This window comes from Peromyscus leucopus, chromosome X, assembly GCF_004664715.2.
Source record: "Peromyscus leucopus breed LL Stock chromosome X, UCI_PerLeu_2.1, whole genome shotgun sequence".
NCBI classification, from domain to species: domain Eukaryota; kingdom Metazoa; phylum Chordata; class Mammalia; order Rodentia; family Cricetidae; genus Peromyscus; species Peromyscus leucopus.
This window is the reverse complement of record NC_051083.1, coordinates 24,166,213-24,184,304: the sequence shown is the minus strand read 5'-3', so window position 1 is coordinate 24,184,304 and position 18,092 is coordinate 24,166,213. Positions and strand designations below refer to the sequence as shown.

The window sequence follows — 18,092 nt, the reverse complement described above, 5'->3', positions numbered from 1 at the left end:
TGCAGTTCTGTAGTTGACTTCCCCTGTAAATGTCCCCAGAATTAAGCCTTCTTGCCACATCTGCACACTGCCCCACCCCATGTTTGAATGCACAGATCATACACTGTCTTGTCTGCTGAGCTCCCCAAGCCTTGCCCAGCTAAGAATGTATGTAAGCTGACACCTCAATACAGAATAGTCATGTGTGTAAACACTCATGTACTCATATCTCTGGAGGAGAGTGCTGGATGTCTTAGTCTTGGCAGTGACAATAGTGTGGGCTGCTGTCTTGGAGTAGAAAGCCATGCTGTGCACTGAGGATTCTAGTGTAATCTGTAGCCTGTGTCCACTAGAGGGCAGTAGCTATCTTCTATTCCCCTGTTTTTTTTTTTTTTTTTTTTTTTTTTTTGTTTGTTTGTTTTGTTTTTGTTTTTTTTAAATATCACAAAGGCCCAGGCAATCCCAATATCCTCTTATGTCCCAAATTGTGTGTATCAGAGAGGAGAGTTTGTCAGAGTTGGTTTTCTTGTTTCATTATCGCCATCACTGAAATCAAACTTCCATCATAATGCTCGGTAGCGCACCCAGTGAGCCAGTTCACCAACTCCAAACTTATAACTTTGAAGATACAATATTTCACCCCTTCTCTAAAGAGGTTGAAAGACACTTCACAATGCAAAATAATTTTTTCCAACGTTAAAATTATCCATAATTTTTAACAGTTCCAAGATGTTTCAAAGTTCCAAAGTTTTATTTGGGACTCAGTGCAGTTTTTCAACTGGGAGACCTTGAAAATCTTAAAAAAGCTTACATCCTTCTGATATGAAGTGGTACAGAGTAAATATTCCCATCCTAAAAAGAAGGAATGGGAAAACTGCAAGAAAAGAGCAGTCCAAAGAAAGACCTATATTCATGTGGGCAAACTGAATTCAGCATCTCTGTATCTGTCATCTAGTGGTATGATGCAGTCATTTTGACTTCAAAGGATTTAAGGATCCCTGGTCTTCCAGTTGTTCTGGCTCTAGCAAACAGTCTCTTTCTTGAGCTTTATACAATACACACACGTAGCTTTCTATGGCAGTCACATGAAGTTCCTGGAATCTCCAACCTGCTGTACTCCCCATTGCAGTATAAATTTTACCTTCAGCGCTTCATGCAGGTATTTCTTTATACTTTCTTGCAGTATCTCCAGCCCTGACACATATTACATGGCCCTAGAGCCTCTCAAATCATGATTCATTATTCTACTACCTCTATAATCTTGCATATTTCATTTTTGCTAATTCAGTGTTATGTGGACCATGCTGACAATTTCTTTTTTTGCAATGATACATATATTTTATTTTATTTTTCATTTTTATTTATTAAGAAACTTCCTACTCACTCCACATACTATCCACAGATCCCCCTCCTCACTCCTCCCACCCCCAGCCCTCTATCCCAAGCCACCCCACATCCCCACATCTCCTAAATTGAGGTCTCCCATGGGGAGTCAGCAGAGCCTGGCACACTGAGCCTAGGCAGATCCAAGCCCCTTCCCACTGCGCCAAGGCTGTACAAGGTGTCATACCACAGGCACCAGATTCCAGAAGCCTGCCCATGCACCAGGGACAGATCCCGATCTCCTAGTACATGCTGAAGAGGAATGGAGCTACAAATAAAATATGGAGTACAAAGGAACACACTCCCAAAGAATACCATAGCTGCCCTTTGTTTCTTCTCTGATAATTCTTTTCTGTAGGTCACTTTAACTATAGTCTAAGAGGATAGGAGGATTTAACATAACTAGTGTGAGAAGACAGATGGCTTACATTTAAAATAATGTGTGTAATCAGGTCAAGGTAACATCGAAAGTGAAGTACCAAAGGGGAAAAGTTACATTTGTTTGGAAGGAAAACAAGATCTGCCAGAGTCTCAGCACTTGCAGATTGTCAACATCTAACGTATGTCTGTGTCTAAAAGACTTGTTGAAGGCCCAGTGTCCCCAAGTATCCAGTAAATGAAGATAATTTTATTTTTTTATTTCTTTTTGATAATTTTCATTTATACTGGTACATCTTTCTTTAATTCCATTGTGGAATTTCTTTACTTTCCTTTTTTACAATTATTTTTCTTGTGGTCCTCATGAGTAATAGCATTAATTTGACTTTATTTTTTAAAATTTATTTATTTATTTTTCTATTATCAGCTTGATACAGTACAAGTTCCTATCCTAATAGTGAAATGTTTCACTGATGCTTGCCCAGTTAATTGAGTAAAACCAAAGCTTATTATAAGCCACAGTCATCCTAGGGTCCCCCCTGCTATGTAGCCTCCCTGGTTCTGTGGGTTGCAGTCTGATTGTTCTTTGCTTTATATCTAGTATCCACTTATCCACATTATATTTTTTTAAGAGAATGATTACAGTGAATACAAGTAAAAATGTTTCCCATTTCACTTACAAGATTAAACATTTTACATATTACAGGTGAAAAAGAAATTATTCCCAAGAACACATATATAGTTAAATACTTATCTTTTAGACTTTTCCTAGATCAGGAGCCTTTCAGTCATAACCATTTACATGGGCAGTAGTTTTTATAATTTCCAGAAAAACAGGTTATTGGTTTCACTTTTCATATTTTAGAGTCCAGTCGTCCAATGATCTTAACTACTGATGGGTGATGGCTCTGTATGCTATGAATGTGTTACTCTGATTAGTTGATAAATAAAATGCTGATTGGCCAGTAGCCAGGCAGAAAGTATAAGCTGGATAAGCAGACAAGGAGAATTCTGGGAGAAAGAAGGCTGATTCAGGAGACACCACCCATCCAGGGAGCAGCATGTAATAGCACACAGGTAAAGGCACAGAACACGTGGCAACAAATAGATTAACAGAAATTGGCTGAGTTTAAGGGTAAGAGCTACACATTTGGAAGAATATAGAGTGATTGATGGGCAGTGGACACTTGCCACTTTAGATGTGTTTTAGCTGATAACAACATGGAGATGCAGTTGAAAACATTCATAGGAAATAAGCAGATTTGATACTTTGAAATGAAATACTAGAATTCAACTCACAGAATCAGAAAGACCTGGAACCAGTTGGGTGCCTGAAGAACTTGGATTTTATCATATAGAGATTAATATTGAATGGTCAGATAGGAGTAGACCATAGAGAATGGATCCTGTGAGATATTGCTAAGGTAGTATGACAGTCCCTTCTTCAACTGAGAAGATGGGTTGTGAAGTGAGCAAAATGGGTTTTTATCTGGAGCTAGAGCTGTAGGCAATCATCTGGTCCTCTGGAAGAACAGAAAATTCTCTTAAACATTTGGCCATCTCTCCAGCCCAGTTTATGAATTCATTAAGGAAATTGTGCCTGTAATGTGGGTTCATAGGAAATTGGATGTATTTAGCTTAAATCTGTGATGACAAGGCCTAACGCTATATTTATGGGAATGGAGACCATTGAGATAATGACTGGCACCATCACACAGTAAACAGTAGGGTATCATGGCAGACTGGATGTACATGTGGGATTTACATGGCATGACTGGCTTTGTGGATGGGTGGCAACAAAACATCAGATGTAGGTTGTTTGACAACTGCTTTCTGTTCAAGGACAGCCACAGATGACACAATACTCACAATGGGGCATGTCTTTCTAAATAAATCAACACATGTGATAATAGTATGCATCCAGTGAAAATAAAAGTGGCTCATAAATTTAAAAAAGGTGTAAGAGCTACTGGAGCTAGTAGTTAGCCTGAGCTAATGGCCAAGCAATTTTAATTAATATAAGCCTCTGTTTGTTTCCTTGGGGGACACGAGTGGGAGAGATTTGTTCTGAGTGCAGGCCAGGCGGGATACAGGAATACTTCAGCTACAAACTACTCATCCAATTTTCTGTTTTGTAGTTATATGAAGTCATTATTTAAAGCTTTGTTTTAGCTATGATGCACACCAAAACACGTGAACATATTTCCAAATATACAAAAGAACTTGAGCTAACTCCTGGGACTCAACTATTTTCCTTAATCATTAACCTAAACCTCATTCTCTACCACTCCTCAAGCGGTATGACACTTCCTTGGTCCTATTTTCTATTCTTTGCATCCCTTGCTTTATCAGAGGTAGGTGCAGCACAATATCCTAACTTTACCTATATTAATTTTCCCACTAATCTAACCACTATCATAATATCTTACTATATTTGTTAAAAACCCTTAATCATCAAAATTCTATTGAAACTAACACTATTTGATAAAATCATTACTTCAGTTAAACAGTACAGCTTAAGAGGTAAGAATCTTCATAATAATCCACAGATAAAAATGCCCAGTAGAAAGGGATATTTTCATGAGATAATCATACTACATTAAAGGCAGTAGAGAATCCCCCCACATTCATTCACATCATGCCAGATACCAGAGAAAAATGGCAGTGGCAAACAAGTAAAGGCACAACAGTATCAAAAGACATTCTGGAGCTGAAGCTCTTGGGGCCTTGCATATCTGAGATTCACCCATCAGTACCTTACATACTAGTGAGCTGAACTCCTAAAGCTCAATTGCCCACTGCTGTTCCTCTGACATGGCCACCAGCAAAGAAGGGCAATTGATTTTAAACAAAATAACTATTAACCAAAAAGACAACACAATATTAAATATATATGTCAGGAAACTCAAGGCACACACAATTTCATAAAAACATATCACTGTACTTAAAGACACAGATTACCCAAATTCTTCCATACCCCACTTTCTTCAATTGACACTATCTGACAAAAAGTAAATAGATATGTCAGACTTTAAACATCACATGGACCTATCAGGTACCTGCAGAATATTCTGCCCAAACACTGAAGAATATACATTCTACTCAGCACCAAATGGAGCTTCTCTAAAATGGACCATACTTTGGTACAAAAAAAAACACATCTTAACACATTCAGAATAACTGAAATAACTCCACATTTAGGACTTACCCACAATGCAGCAATACTTGAATTCAACACCTATAGAATCCCAAGTATTTACTAAGACTTGTGGAGACTAGCCAACAGCTTACTAAATGATGAGTAGGTCAAAGAAATTAGAGGAAATGAAAACAATCCTAAAATTAAGTGAAAAAACCTAAGAAAAACTTACCACACATTATATATAGTAATGGAAGGAAATTTACAGTTCTAAGTACCTGTATTAAAAATGAGAAAGCATACATAAACAAGTTATGATGCAACTCAAGAATTTGCAGAAAACAAGATGAAGTCAAATGGAAATTCAGTAGATGGGAAGAAATAACTAAAACCACAGCAGAAATGAATGAAACAGAAACACAGAAAATAGTACAAAGAATCAGTGAATGGAATAACTGGTTCTTTGCTAAGTTAAGATCAATATATCCTTTCCATAGTTAATTTAGAAAGGAACAAAGAAACTACATTAACAGAATCATAAACAAACAGGAAATGTTAGAATACACACCGAGAAATTCAGAAAATTATCCTGGAATCCTTTAAAAGACTATCCTCCATTAATCAAGAAAATCCAAAAGAAATCATTGGTTTTCTAGAGTCAGCAAAAGTTAAACCAAGAAGTGTTTGTCAACTTGAACAAACCCACAACAAACACATGGATCTTTGGGAGAAAGGTAAATAGAAGAGATTTTGTGGGTGGACTGGGCACAGGTGGGGACAGGAGAGAGAGGTGGGGAGGGGAGGGGAGATGAATGGAGAGAATATGGGAAGAGACAGCTGAAATTAAGGGGGATATGAGGACCAATATGGAAACCTAGTAAGGCGGAGACTACCTGGAATCTATGAGGATGATTCTAGTGAGGACTTCCAGTAATAGCAGACAAAAATCACATAGCTCATTGAACATAGAACAGTTGAGCTGGTGCTTTAATGGAGCTGTCACCCCTAGGTTCTAGTTTCATAGGTACAGGAAGATATTCTGCAGGCCATGGGAAGAGAAAAATGGACACCAACCCAGCTACAATACCTCTGACCAACCATCTGTCACAACTGCAAGATGTGCTGGTCTAGTGGTGGCACAGACTTTTGCAAGTGGCCAATCAATGTCTGATTTAACTTGAGACTTCCTCCTTGAGAGGAAGTCCATGCCTCACACTGCCTGATGGCCAGGAACCAGAGATATATACCCCAGAGGACTAAGGTAGATGCAAACATGGCTGGTCTTTAAAAATCAAAACACATCTGTGAAATAATTCCTAATGATTTTCTACTATACTCATAGATCAGTGCCTTGTCCAGTTGTCATTAGAGCTACTTCTTCTGCCAGCAAATGGGAGTGGATGCAGAGACTCACAGCAAGACATGATGCTGAGAGAGTCTAAACTGGAGGTCTCCATCATGTCTCCCCCCTAGGAGCTCAAGGAATCTCTAAAAGACAAGCAGCAGAAATTGTAGGAGTCTGAGGGGATAGAGAAAAACAGGAGAACAAAACCCACTCAAGCAAATCAGTAGGGTTCATAAAGGCTCCTAAAGACTGAGTTTGCAAGCACAGGGCCTGCAGGGGTCTGTATCAGGTACTTCTGGTTATATGGTGTGAGTGTTAGCTTGGAATTTTGCAAGTGTTTGTGGGAATGCTACCTGTGATAGCAGGTTCATCTTGACTCATTCACCTGCTCTTAGGGCTTTCTCATCCTGTTGAGTTGCTTCATCCAGACTGAGTGTGAGGGCTCTTTTCCTGTCTTTGTATTTGTTTTGTGGTGTTTGTTTATTATCTCTAGGAGGCTTGTTCTTTCTGAATAGAGACAGTGTACAAATGGAGAGGGTAGATGGTGAAGTACTGGGAAGAGTTCAGGTGGGAAAATGTGATCAGGATGAAAAAAATCTATTTCAAAAAAAAAACAGTAATAAAAAATTTCTTATCACAAAAAGAAAAAAAATTTCCCGAGGCCCAGTGGATTCATTGTAGCACCCTACCATACTTTCAAAGAAAAGTCACAACTAAAACATACTAAATTATTAAAATTATTGAAAGGAAAAAGTTCAATAGAAAGCTTTTTCTGCATAGCCTAATACCAAAACCATCCAGCAACACAGGAAAAATTTAAACTACAGGCCTTTATCTATGATGAATACAGGTGATACTATTCTCAGTAAAGGAGTTGCAAAACCAATAAAGCTATATATGAAAGATATCACAGACAATTAGCAAATTGGCTTTATCTTGGTTTGTAAGTCATCTGCTACTTATTCTTATTCATCTATCAGAACCGGTTTAAACCTCCCTACTTGCCTGAACCTTCAGTTCTCAAAACAACAGTAAACTGCCTTTTAACAGACCCAACACTGAGAAATCTGCTAAAAATTCCTCCATATGACTGACTCAAATAATCTTTGGTTGTGTTGATCATGTGAGTACAGTCAATAATCTCTACAAATCCATGTAACATTTAGGCCCAGTACTTGACACATATCACCTCCTCAATAAATGTCGGTATTCTGTAGATGTTCTGTGTAAGGTGCTATGTGGTAGGTAGGTAAGAAGATGGAAGAAACCACTGGGTCAATCACTACTGGTTATTTGGGAATTTGTAGCCTTCGGAACAACAGGTATTGTGATTTTTAAAACATGATTTATTAATTTTTACTTTATGTGCATTGGTATTTTTGTCTGTATGCATGTCTCCACAATCTCTCCGTCTATGAGACTTGTTTTAAAAGTGTAAGTATTATGCAGGGGCAGTGGTGGAGTCGAAACTAATCTGAGTTCTCGGGAGGCAAATGAGTCAGGAGGACTCTCTGAATTTCAGACTAGCTTGATCTACAAAGCCGAGTTCCAGGGCAGCCGAGACTACACAGAGAAACCCTGTATTGAAAAACCAAAAAACACCAAAAGGAAACAATAAAATGATGATATGAGTTAAAGTTTTGGGGTCTGAAATTATGGCCTATTGTCTTCTGTTTCCTCCCATCCCTCTGCCATGGCTCAGAGAGCCAAATAGAAGAGGCCAGAGGAGTGAAATGTATGAGGAGATGAGGAAAGAGTGGACTCATGGAAAGGGGAAAGGGGAATCGAACTAAAAGCTACAGGTGTGGTAGTCTGGCGCGCTGACTAAGAGCCACACACTGAACCTTGCCTGGGGGGGGGTATTCGAAACGGATTTAAGAGACTGGTGAGAAGCTTGTAAACACCCCTGAAGTGAGGACTTAGAATGTAGCTCGATCCACTTCCAAGGACCCGAGACTCTCAGACCCGGTTTAGACTGCCCTCCGGGTGTGAACCTACAGTTATCAAAACGCCAGTAAACTGCCATTTAAAGGACCCGACACTTTGAGACCGCCTCTAAAAATCCTCCTTGTGACCCAACTGACCATTGGCTGGGTTGATCACGTGAGGAAAGTCAGTCATTTCTCCAAAGTCATGTAATGCTTCGGGCCAGTACCTGACACATATCACCTCCTCAATAAATGTCGGTATTCTGTAGATGTTCTGTGTAAGGTGCTATGTGGTAGACAGGTAAGAAGATGGAAGAAATCACTCAGTCAATCACTACTGGATATTTGGGAATTTGTAGCCTTCACAAAAACAGGTGTTGTGATTTTTAAAACATGATTTATTAATTTTTATTTTATGTGCATTGGTATTTTTGTCTGTATGCATGTCTCCACAATCTCTCCGTCTATGAGACTTGTTTTAAAAGTGTAAGTATTATGCAGGGGCAGTGGTGGGGTTCGAAACTAATCTGAGTTCTCGGGAGGCAAATGAGTCAGGAGGACTCTCTGAATTTCAGACTAGCTTGATCTACAAAGCCGAGTTCCAGGGCAGCCGAGACTACACAGAGAAACCCTGTATTGAAAAACCAAAAAACACCAAAAGGAAACAATAAAATGATGATATGAGTTAAAGTTTTGGGGTCTGAAATTATGGCCTATTGTCTTCTGTTTCCTCCCATCCCTCTGCCATGGCTCAGAGAGCCAAATAGAAGAGGCCAGAGGAGTGAAATGTATGAGGAGATGAGGAAAGAGTGGACTCATGGAAAGGGGAAAGGGGAATCGAACTAAAAGCTACAGGTGTGGTAGTCTGGCGCGCTAAGAGCCACACACTGAACCTTACGGGAGGATCATCGAAAAGGACTTAAGAGACGGGTAAGAAGCTTGTAAACACTCCTGAAGTGAGGACTTAGAATGTAGCTCGATCCACTTCCAAGGACCCGAGACTCTCAGACCCAGTTTAGACTGCCCTCCGGGTGTGAACCTACAGTTATCAAAACGCCAGTAAACTGCCATTTAAGGACCCGACACTTTGAGACCTCCCCTAAAAATCCTCCTTGTGACCCAACTGACCATTGGTTGGACTGATCATGTGAGGAACGTCAGTCATTTCTGCAAATCATGTGATCATGTAATGCTTCGGCCCAGTACCTGACACATATATCCTCCTCAATAAATGTTGGTTTTCTGTAGATGTTCTGTGTAAGGTCCTGTGTGGAGATAGGTGAGAAGATTGAAGAAATCATTGGGTTAATCACTACTGGATATTTGGGTATTTGTAGCCACAGGAAGCAGAGCTGTTGTAATTTTTTTTTTGTTCTATGTCCTTTTATTTTGGAACATCTAAAATTTTCTGATGGATCAACTTTATTGTATCACCACTCACATTTAATATCATTAATTGTTTGATACAATGATGAAAGTGAAAATTAAAAATATTTAATTTAAAAACATGTAAGCATTCATTCATTTGTTCAGGAGTGCATTTTTTCCATTCTTTGGGATTATCACATACATCATTAAGTACATTTTTAAAGATAAAGGCTAGGCAATTAGACACTGTAAAATTAAAAAATGAGTTTTCTATGAAGTATGCAAAACAACCCTCCTCACATGCAATAATGCAGCACATATATTAAAGATTATGCTTTTGAAGTGACTTCATCATTGACTTTTCTATTGAATCTACACCGTGGAATATTAAAATGTTCTTTTTTTTTATTCAAAGTCATTTGGCTAGGCCTTTTTGCTCATGCCTTTAATTCTAGTACTTGGGAGGTAGGAGACAGAGAGATCTCTGTTATTTCAAGGTCAACATGGTTCATATAGTAGGTGCAAAGTCAGCTGGGCTCCATAGTGAGATCCTATTCAGAGGGCCTGATCCAGTTGGGGGCCTCTCAGCCTTTGGTTCATAGTTCATGTGTTTCCATTCATTTGGTTATTTGTCCCTGTGCTTTATCCATCCCTGGTTTCTGCGGCGCGCTCCTCGGCCAGCGAGGAAGAACGACCACCACGCAAGGATTCTTCTCAGATCACACTTTATTGGAGTGCCTCTTGGTTAAGGGAGAGCGGGAGGTGAGGGGCCCCGAGGACTAAACTGCAGCTGCTTATATAGGGAATCAGGCAAATGTGCCATACTGTGATTGGGTCCCGCCAGAATGTGAACACGGGGAGCCACGGGATAGGCTGAGGACATAAGGTCGATTACCATACCCGTGCATGCACAGGTCACAGGACACGTAGTCCCGAGAGCATAGCCATATATGGAGTTGTTTACAGCTAGGCTACCAGGAAGCCAGCGCCATCTTTGAATAGCGGCTCCCTACATCTCCCCCCCTTTATTAATTAAGCAGCAGGAGAGAGTATAGGTCTGATTTCTGCAACACAAGTATTTCATCCAATCAGGTCCCCACCTCATGATGTGTTGACCAATCGAAGGTGAGTAACTGTGATAACTGTCCACATACCTTCCCAAGTGCAATGGACTAACCAGTCCTAAGGATGCAAAGGCTATGTGAACCCATATGCAGTCAGACTTGCTCTCCTTGAAGGAAGGAAAATGTCCTACACTTCAAGTGCAGTGCACGAGCCTGGCATCCTGTGCTCAATACAAGTATGTGAAAGCTGTCCACATACCTTCCCGAGTGCAATGGACTGCCAGTCCCAGGGGTGCAAAGGCTATGTGGATATTAGTTGTTCTTTAAGGCAGAAAGCCAGATTTGAGGGGAGGAGCCACACTCCAAAGCGGCTAATGCTTGAGTGATAATGACCTTGTCCTTTTTTGTACATGCTTGCAAACGGCAGACCAACCACAGACAAAACACGCATCCTCCAAGGCAGCATGCCAAAAATATACCCACCCCACCCCTTCTTTAAACAGGGAGAAGGTAGAAGCAATCCAGGAGGACAGTCCCTCCGCCAGGCTGATATCCACTCGTGTGGAGTTGATGGTCACCACTGCCACTCTCAGTTTTTCCAGCGTCTCCTCAAATTCTCCGGACCAATTTCCTATAAGATAACTAGACAATTGTCTAGACAAATTCGCTGCTCGGGAACCATTCATTCCTACAGTTCCCTTTTCTAATGGTCCGGACATATCGGTTTCAATTGCTTGTACTCCCATCTTGTGAGTCAGTACCAGTCTGGTGGTGGAATGGAGGTCCAACCCTGCGGAGCCTGGGGTTGCTCTCCTTGCTGAGGAGGGGGCCTCATGTTGGGACCCTGTATTGCCCCAAAAACTTTTGGGCCCTGGGGACGTGGGCCCCTCATCCCGTTTTTTTGGCTCTTGGTCAGTAGACTGAGGGATAGGTTGACCATTCTGAAACTGGCTGTTACTCCGTAAGCTCGAGCAGCCTCTACCAGGTCTTTTAATTGTTTATAAGGCACTGGTTCATGATACCTGTTGTTTGTTTGCGGATCTTCAAAGACTGGAAACGCAGACGCTAGCCGCGCCCAGGTGTCTCTCCTGATAAAATGACAACCTCCACCTGTTTGCAGATACGAAGGTGTTGCCGGGGGTGGATGTGGTCCCGAAGGCACCGTTGGTTCCACATTCACCCCAGCAGAAACATTATAAGGAGGGGGTCGCTGCCACCCATATCTCTCTTCCTCATATTCAGCTGCAGCTTTCTCTAAATTTTCCTCCTCATCTGAATCTAATTCATTATCAGATAAATCAAGTTTTGCAAATTTCTCTAATACTAGATACAAAGGGTTCCCTTTCTTTTCTGAATTTCCTTCCTTCTCTGCCTTATTTTCTTTATTTTCCTTTTCTTTATTCTTTTCTTTCTTCTTTTTAGGCCTACATAAGTTCTCCTTTAGAGTCTGATTCTGATAGACTATCCTGGTGTTTGCTTAATGCTTCGTGTCCCTCTCTAATAATCATAAGAAGGAACACGAAAGCAAACACAAACGGATTGATCCCAGCAATCAGCATACCTGGAGAACTTACGGACGTCGTCGCTGTTCCTGGCAAACTTACCGACGACGTCACCTTTCCTGGAGAACTTACCGATGTCACCGTTCCGTGTGTTGAGTTCTGAATCCTCTTCGACCCCTCACCTGGTGTCCAAAGTGTCCTTTCCCGGGTTTCGGCACCAGTTGTGGCGCGCTCCTCGGCCAGTGAGGAAGAACGACCACCACGCAAGGATTCTTCTCAGATCACACTTTATTGGAGCGCCTCTTGGTTAAGGGAGAGCGGGAGGTGAGGGGCCCCCGAGGACTAAACTGCAGCTGCTTATATAGGGAATCAGGCAAACGTGCCGTACTGTGATTGGGTCCCGCCAGAATGCAAACACGGGGAGCCACGGGATAGGCTGAGGACATAAGGTCGATTACCATACCCATGCATGCACAGGTCACAGGACACGTAGTCCCGAGAGCATAGCCATATATGGAGTTGTTTACAGCTAGGCTACCAGGAAGCCAGCGCCATCTTTGAATAGCGGCTCCTTACAGGTTTCAACAATTCTCGATCATATAAAAACTCCTCTTTCTCACTAATTAGACTCCCAGCGCTCCACCAGGGGCCTAGCCGTGGATGTCTGCATCCAGATTCCTCAGTCCTTGGATGGGGTTTATGGCACAACTATTAGGGTGTTTGGACATCCCATCACCAGAGTAGGTCAGTCCCAGCTCTCTCTCGACCATTGCCAGCAGTCTTTTGTGGGGGTATCTTTGTGGATTTCTGTGGGCCTCTTTAGCTCTTTGTTTCTTCCTTTTCTCATGTGGTCTTCATTTACCATGGTCTCCTATTCCTTGTTCTCCCTCTCTTTTCTTGATCCAGCTAGGATTTCCCTCTCTCTTTCCCTCGACCCTTGCCCTTCATTGCTCCCATTCATGTCCAGGCTTTTCATGAAGATCTCATCCATTTCTACGTGTCTTTCTTGGGGTCCCGTTTTCCAGGTAGCCTCAGTGGTGATGTGAGTAGCAGTCCAGTCATCCTTGTTCCACATCTAGCATCTTCCTATGAGTGAGTACATACATCAGAACAATTATCCACCGTGATCAAGTAGGCTTCATCCCAGGGATGCAAGGGTGGTTCAACATAAGAAAGTCCATCAATGTAATACACCATATAAACAAACTCAAAGAAAAAAACCCACATGATTATCTCACTGGATGCAGAAAAGGCATTTGACAAAATCCAACACCCCTTCATGATAAAAGTCTTGGAGCTATCAGGAATACAGGGAACATACCTAAACATAATAAAGGCAATTTACAGCAAGCCAACAGTCAACATCAAATTAAATGGAGAGAAACTCAAAGCAATTCCACTAAAATCAGGAACGAGGCAAGGCTGTCCACTCTCCCCATACTTATTCAATATAGTACTTGAAGTTCTAGCCAGAGCAATAAGACAACATAAGGAGATTAAGGGGATAAAAATTGGAAAGGAAGAAGTCAAGCTTTCCCTATTTGCAGATGACAAGATAGTATACTTGAGTGACCCCAAAGATTCCACCCAGGAACTGATAAAGCTTATAAACACCTTCAGCAACATAGCAGGATACAAGATCAACTAAAAAAAATCAGTAGAACTCCTATATACAATGGACAAAGAAGCTGAGAAGGCAATTAGAGATACATAAACCTTTACAATAGCCACAAATGACATAAAATACCTTGGGGTAACACTAACCAAGCAAGTGAAGGACCTATATGACAAGAACTTTAAGTCCCTGAACAAAGAAATTGAAGAAGATGTCAGAAAATGGAAAGATCTCCCATGCTCATGGATAGGCAGGGTTAACATAGTAAAAATGGCAATCTTACCAAAAGCAATCTACAGATTCAATGCAATCCCCATCAAAATACCAACACAATTCTTCACAGACCTGGAAAGAATAATACTCAACTTCATATGGAAAAACAAAAAACCCAGGATAGCCAAAAGAATCCTGTACAATAAAACAACCTCTGGAGGCATCACAATCCCTGACTTCAAGCTCTACTATAGAGCTACAGTAATAAAAACAGCTTGGTATTGGCATAAAAACCGACATGTGGACCAATGGAATTGAATTGAAGACCCTGACATTAACCCACACACCTATGAACATATAACTTTTGACAAAGAAGCCAAAAGGGTACAATGTAAAAAGGAAAGCATCTTCAACAATTGGTGCTGCTGGCATAACTGGATATCAACGTGGAGAAGGCTGCAAATAGATCCATATCTGTCACCATGCTCAAAACTTAAGTCCAAGTGGATCAAAGACATCAACATAAATCTAGCTACTCTGAACCTGCTAGAAGAGAAAGTAGGAAGTAGTCTTGAACTCATTGGCATAGGAGAACACTTCCTAAATATAACACCAGTAGCACAGACACTGAGACAAACAATCAATCAATGGGACCTCTTGAAACTGAGAAGCTTTTGTACAGCAAAGGATACGCTCAACAAGGCAAAGCGACAGCCTACACAATGGGAAAAGACCTTCACAAACCCCACATGTGACAGAGGACTGATATCTAGAATATATAAGGAACTCAAGAAATTAGACATCAAAATGACCAACAGTCCAATTGAGAAATGGGCTTTAGAAATTGCTGTGGATATTGTTCTATATAAATAAAACACTTATGGCCAGTGACCAGGCAGGAAGTAGGTGGCCAGGCAGGAAGTAGGTGGGACAAGGAGAGAGGAGAATTCTGGGAAGCAGAAGGCTGAAGGGAGAGACACTGCAGCCACCACCAAGAGAAGCAGCATGTGAAGACGCCGGTAAGCCACCAGTCACGTGGCAAGGTATAGATTTATAAAAATGGGTTAATTTAAGATAAAAGAACACTTAGCAAGAAGCCTGCCACAGCCATACACTTTATAAGTGATATAAGCATCTGAGTGATTATTTTATAAGTGGCTTGTGCGACTGTGGGGCTTGGGGAACCTGGAGAGAATCCCTCCAGCAACAAGAACTAGAGAATTCTCAACAGAGGAAACTCAAATGGCTGAAAGACATTTAAGGAATTGCTCACCATCCCTAATCATGAGGGAAATGCAAATCAAAACAACTCTGAGATACCACCTTACGCCTGTCAGAATGGCTAAGATCAAAAACACTGAAGACACTTTATGCTGGAGAGGATGTGGAACTAGGGGAACTCTCCTCCACTGCTGGTGGGAATGCAAGCTTGTATAACCACTTTGGAAATCAATATGGTGCTTTCTTAGAAAATTGGGGATCAATCTCCCCCAAGATCCAGCTATACCACTCCTGGGCATATACCCAAGAAATGCTCAATCATACCACAAGAGCACTTGCTCAGCTATGTTCATATCAGCATTGTTTGTAATAGCCAAAACCTGGGAACAACCTAGATGCCCTTCAACTGAAGAATGGATAAATAAACTGTGGCACATATACAAAATGGAATACTACTCAGCAGAGAAAAACAATGACATCATGAGGTTTGCAGACAAATGGATAGAGCTAGAAAAAATCATCCTGAGTGAGGTAACCCAGACTCAGAAAGACAAATATGGTAAAATGTTCTTAAAATGGTATGATGAAGCCTAAAAAAGGAAGTATGCTTTCTAAGTTGCAAATTTATCTTAGCTGTCACTCCCTTCAAGCAATAATCCAAAGTGGACATATACCCCTTTGACTCATCGGTTCAAAGGTCCCAGCCTAAGGACAGTCTGTCTTGGTTTCAGCATTTCTTCCCTGCCTTTGCATGGATGAGGATGTGAATTTTCAGGGTATTTGACTGAACAAATCTCTTCTGGCACTGGTCAAAGGGGCACACAAAGCACTTCTCACCAGTGTGGATGCGGATATGGGTGTGCAAGTTGAAGTCCAGCGAGAAGCACTTGGAATGGACACTGAAACCGGTTCTCTCCAGTATGAACCAGAAAATGTCACTTTAGTTTCCAGCGCTCTGGCAAAGGTTTCCCACACTCTGCACACACATGCTGTCTGGGACCGTGAATCAGCATGTGCTTCTTCGGGGCTGTTTTATTCCTCAGCTTCTTCTTGCAACCAGTCTGAGGGCACTCCAGCATCTATAAAGGACCACAGTATTCACCACCCTTTGGCTCCTCTCCAGTAAATCCCGCAAGCTGCTTATGGTCTGATAAATCAGCTTCCGATATTTTTCCAACCGGAAGCTTCTGGTGAGTCATGTACTTGGAACATCCAAGTACTGAGTTCCCTCCCACACTCTGTTGAGGCTGCTCTTGCTCGTCCTCTTTTTCCTCTTGTTTTTTTTTTTTTTTTCTCCTTAGTCACGTATTCCAAAGAACTATCAAGAAGGGAACTCGCTTCAAGGAAATGGCGAGAAAGGTCTTATTCAGCTTCCTCTAGGTTTTCAAAGGCTTTAAAAAGTAAATCCCCTTCCAAAATAGATTCAGAAAACTCACCTCTAATAATGCACTCTATGTAACGACCACGAAGTCAACTTCCTCAGTCTCGGGGCTTGTCTTGCTGTACATGTCTTCTTTGGGGATGGTGTATATTCCATGGAGAAGTTTCGCTCTGGTCTTCTGACTTGCCACGCCTCCTTTTGTTTTGGGTTCCCTATACTGATGGCTCTTCTGCCCAGGCCTCTCTGGCCTCTGGTCTCTGCCATTTCCTTCATTTGCTCATTCATGTTGTTTTGACTGCTTCCTTCTTGAATGATGAATGTAATCACAACACCCCACCCCACCCCCAGCAAACACCTGCTATTTGGTGAGTTGCAGTTGATGACAAAACTTGGAGGCAACAGAGTGTGACAGTCCTGCTTTCTTTCATATGTACGAGCTACTGGCTAGACTGGACATACACACGATCGAGAGCGAAAGCCCATCATCTTTGTCACGCGTCTGATCTTAATCCTTCTCTCTAGCACCCCTGCAATGTGCTCTGATATTTCCTACTCTGGCTCCTTTCTGAAATCCCAAGAAGAAATTGTCACTCACACACAGATCAGCAATGGAAATCTCTGCGGACACCAGATGTTGTAATTGTTAAAACATGATTTATTTATTTTTATTTCATGTGCATTGGTATTGCTGTTTGTATGCATGTCTGTGTGAGGGTGTCGGATCCTCGGAACTAAAGTTACAGATAGCTGTGAGTGGTCATGTGAGTACCGAGAATTGAACCAAGGTCCTCTGGGAAGAGCACCCAGTGCTCTGAACCACTGAGTCATCTCTCCAGCCCGAGATGCTATCATCTTCGTGTCTTTTATTAATTTTATGTGTGGTTGACTTATTTGCATATAGATGGGATGGGGGCCGTATTTTGGTTCATTAGCTAATGATACATAAGATTCATTGGGTTTGGGAACACAAAAGCATAAACACAATTTAAGAAAAGCAGGGAGATCCGGCAGTGAAGAGAATTGAACACTGGGAATGGAAACTAAGGTCTTCTACATGGAAACCCAGAACTCTGCCCTAAGCTAATTTCCCAGGGGGGCATTGCAGGCTCTCAAAGGGCATAAAAAAGACCACAACCCAGGTTGAAGCATGCTAGTGAAGTCATGACTCATAATGTAGCTAACCCATCCCTACAAACCCATTCCTACAAACCAAAGTCTCAGAAGACTGTACTTCTCAGTAAAGGAGAATCGGGTACAAATAGTTAACATAGAACTGTGTAGATGTATCCAACAGTCTTATTAAATAAGAAACACAGAAACAATGTAAAAGAGAAAGCCGAGAGGTCAGAGCTCAGTGCTAAAATCTCACCCTTCCTCCTGCTGTCCCAGCTTCCCGAAAGAGAGCTATTCCTTTGTGTGTCAGTCGTTTCCATATTCATTCTGCCTTCTCATTGGTTGTAAACCCAAACACGTGACTGCCTCGTCACTGTCTGAATGTACAGCCCCCTAGGTCTTAAAGGCATATGTCTCCAATGCTGGCTATATCCCTGAACACACAGAGATCTATGGGATTAAA

At 41.5% G+C, this 18,092-nt stretch overlaps 1 pseudogene; it reads right to left on the bottom strand.

Annotated features, from left to right (window-relative positions):
- Positions 1-15,819: 15,819 nt before the first annotated feature.
- On the bottom strand, positions 15,820-16,801 carry LOC114704601 (annotated as a pseudogene).
- Between the last annotated feature and the right edge of the window lie 1,291 nt (positions 16,802-18,092).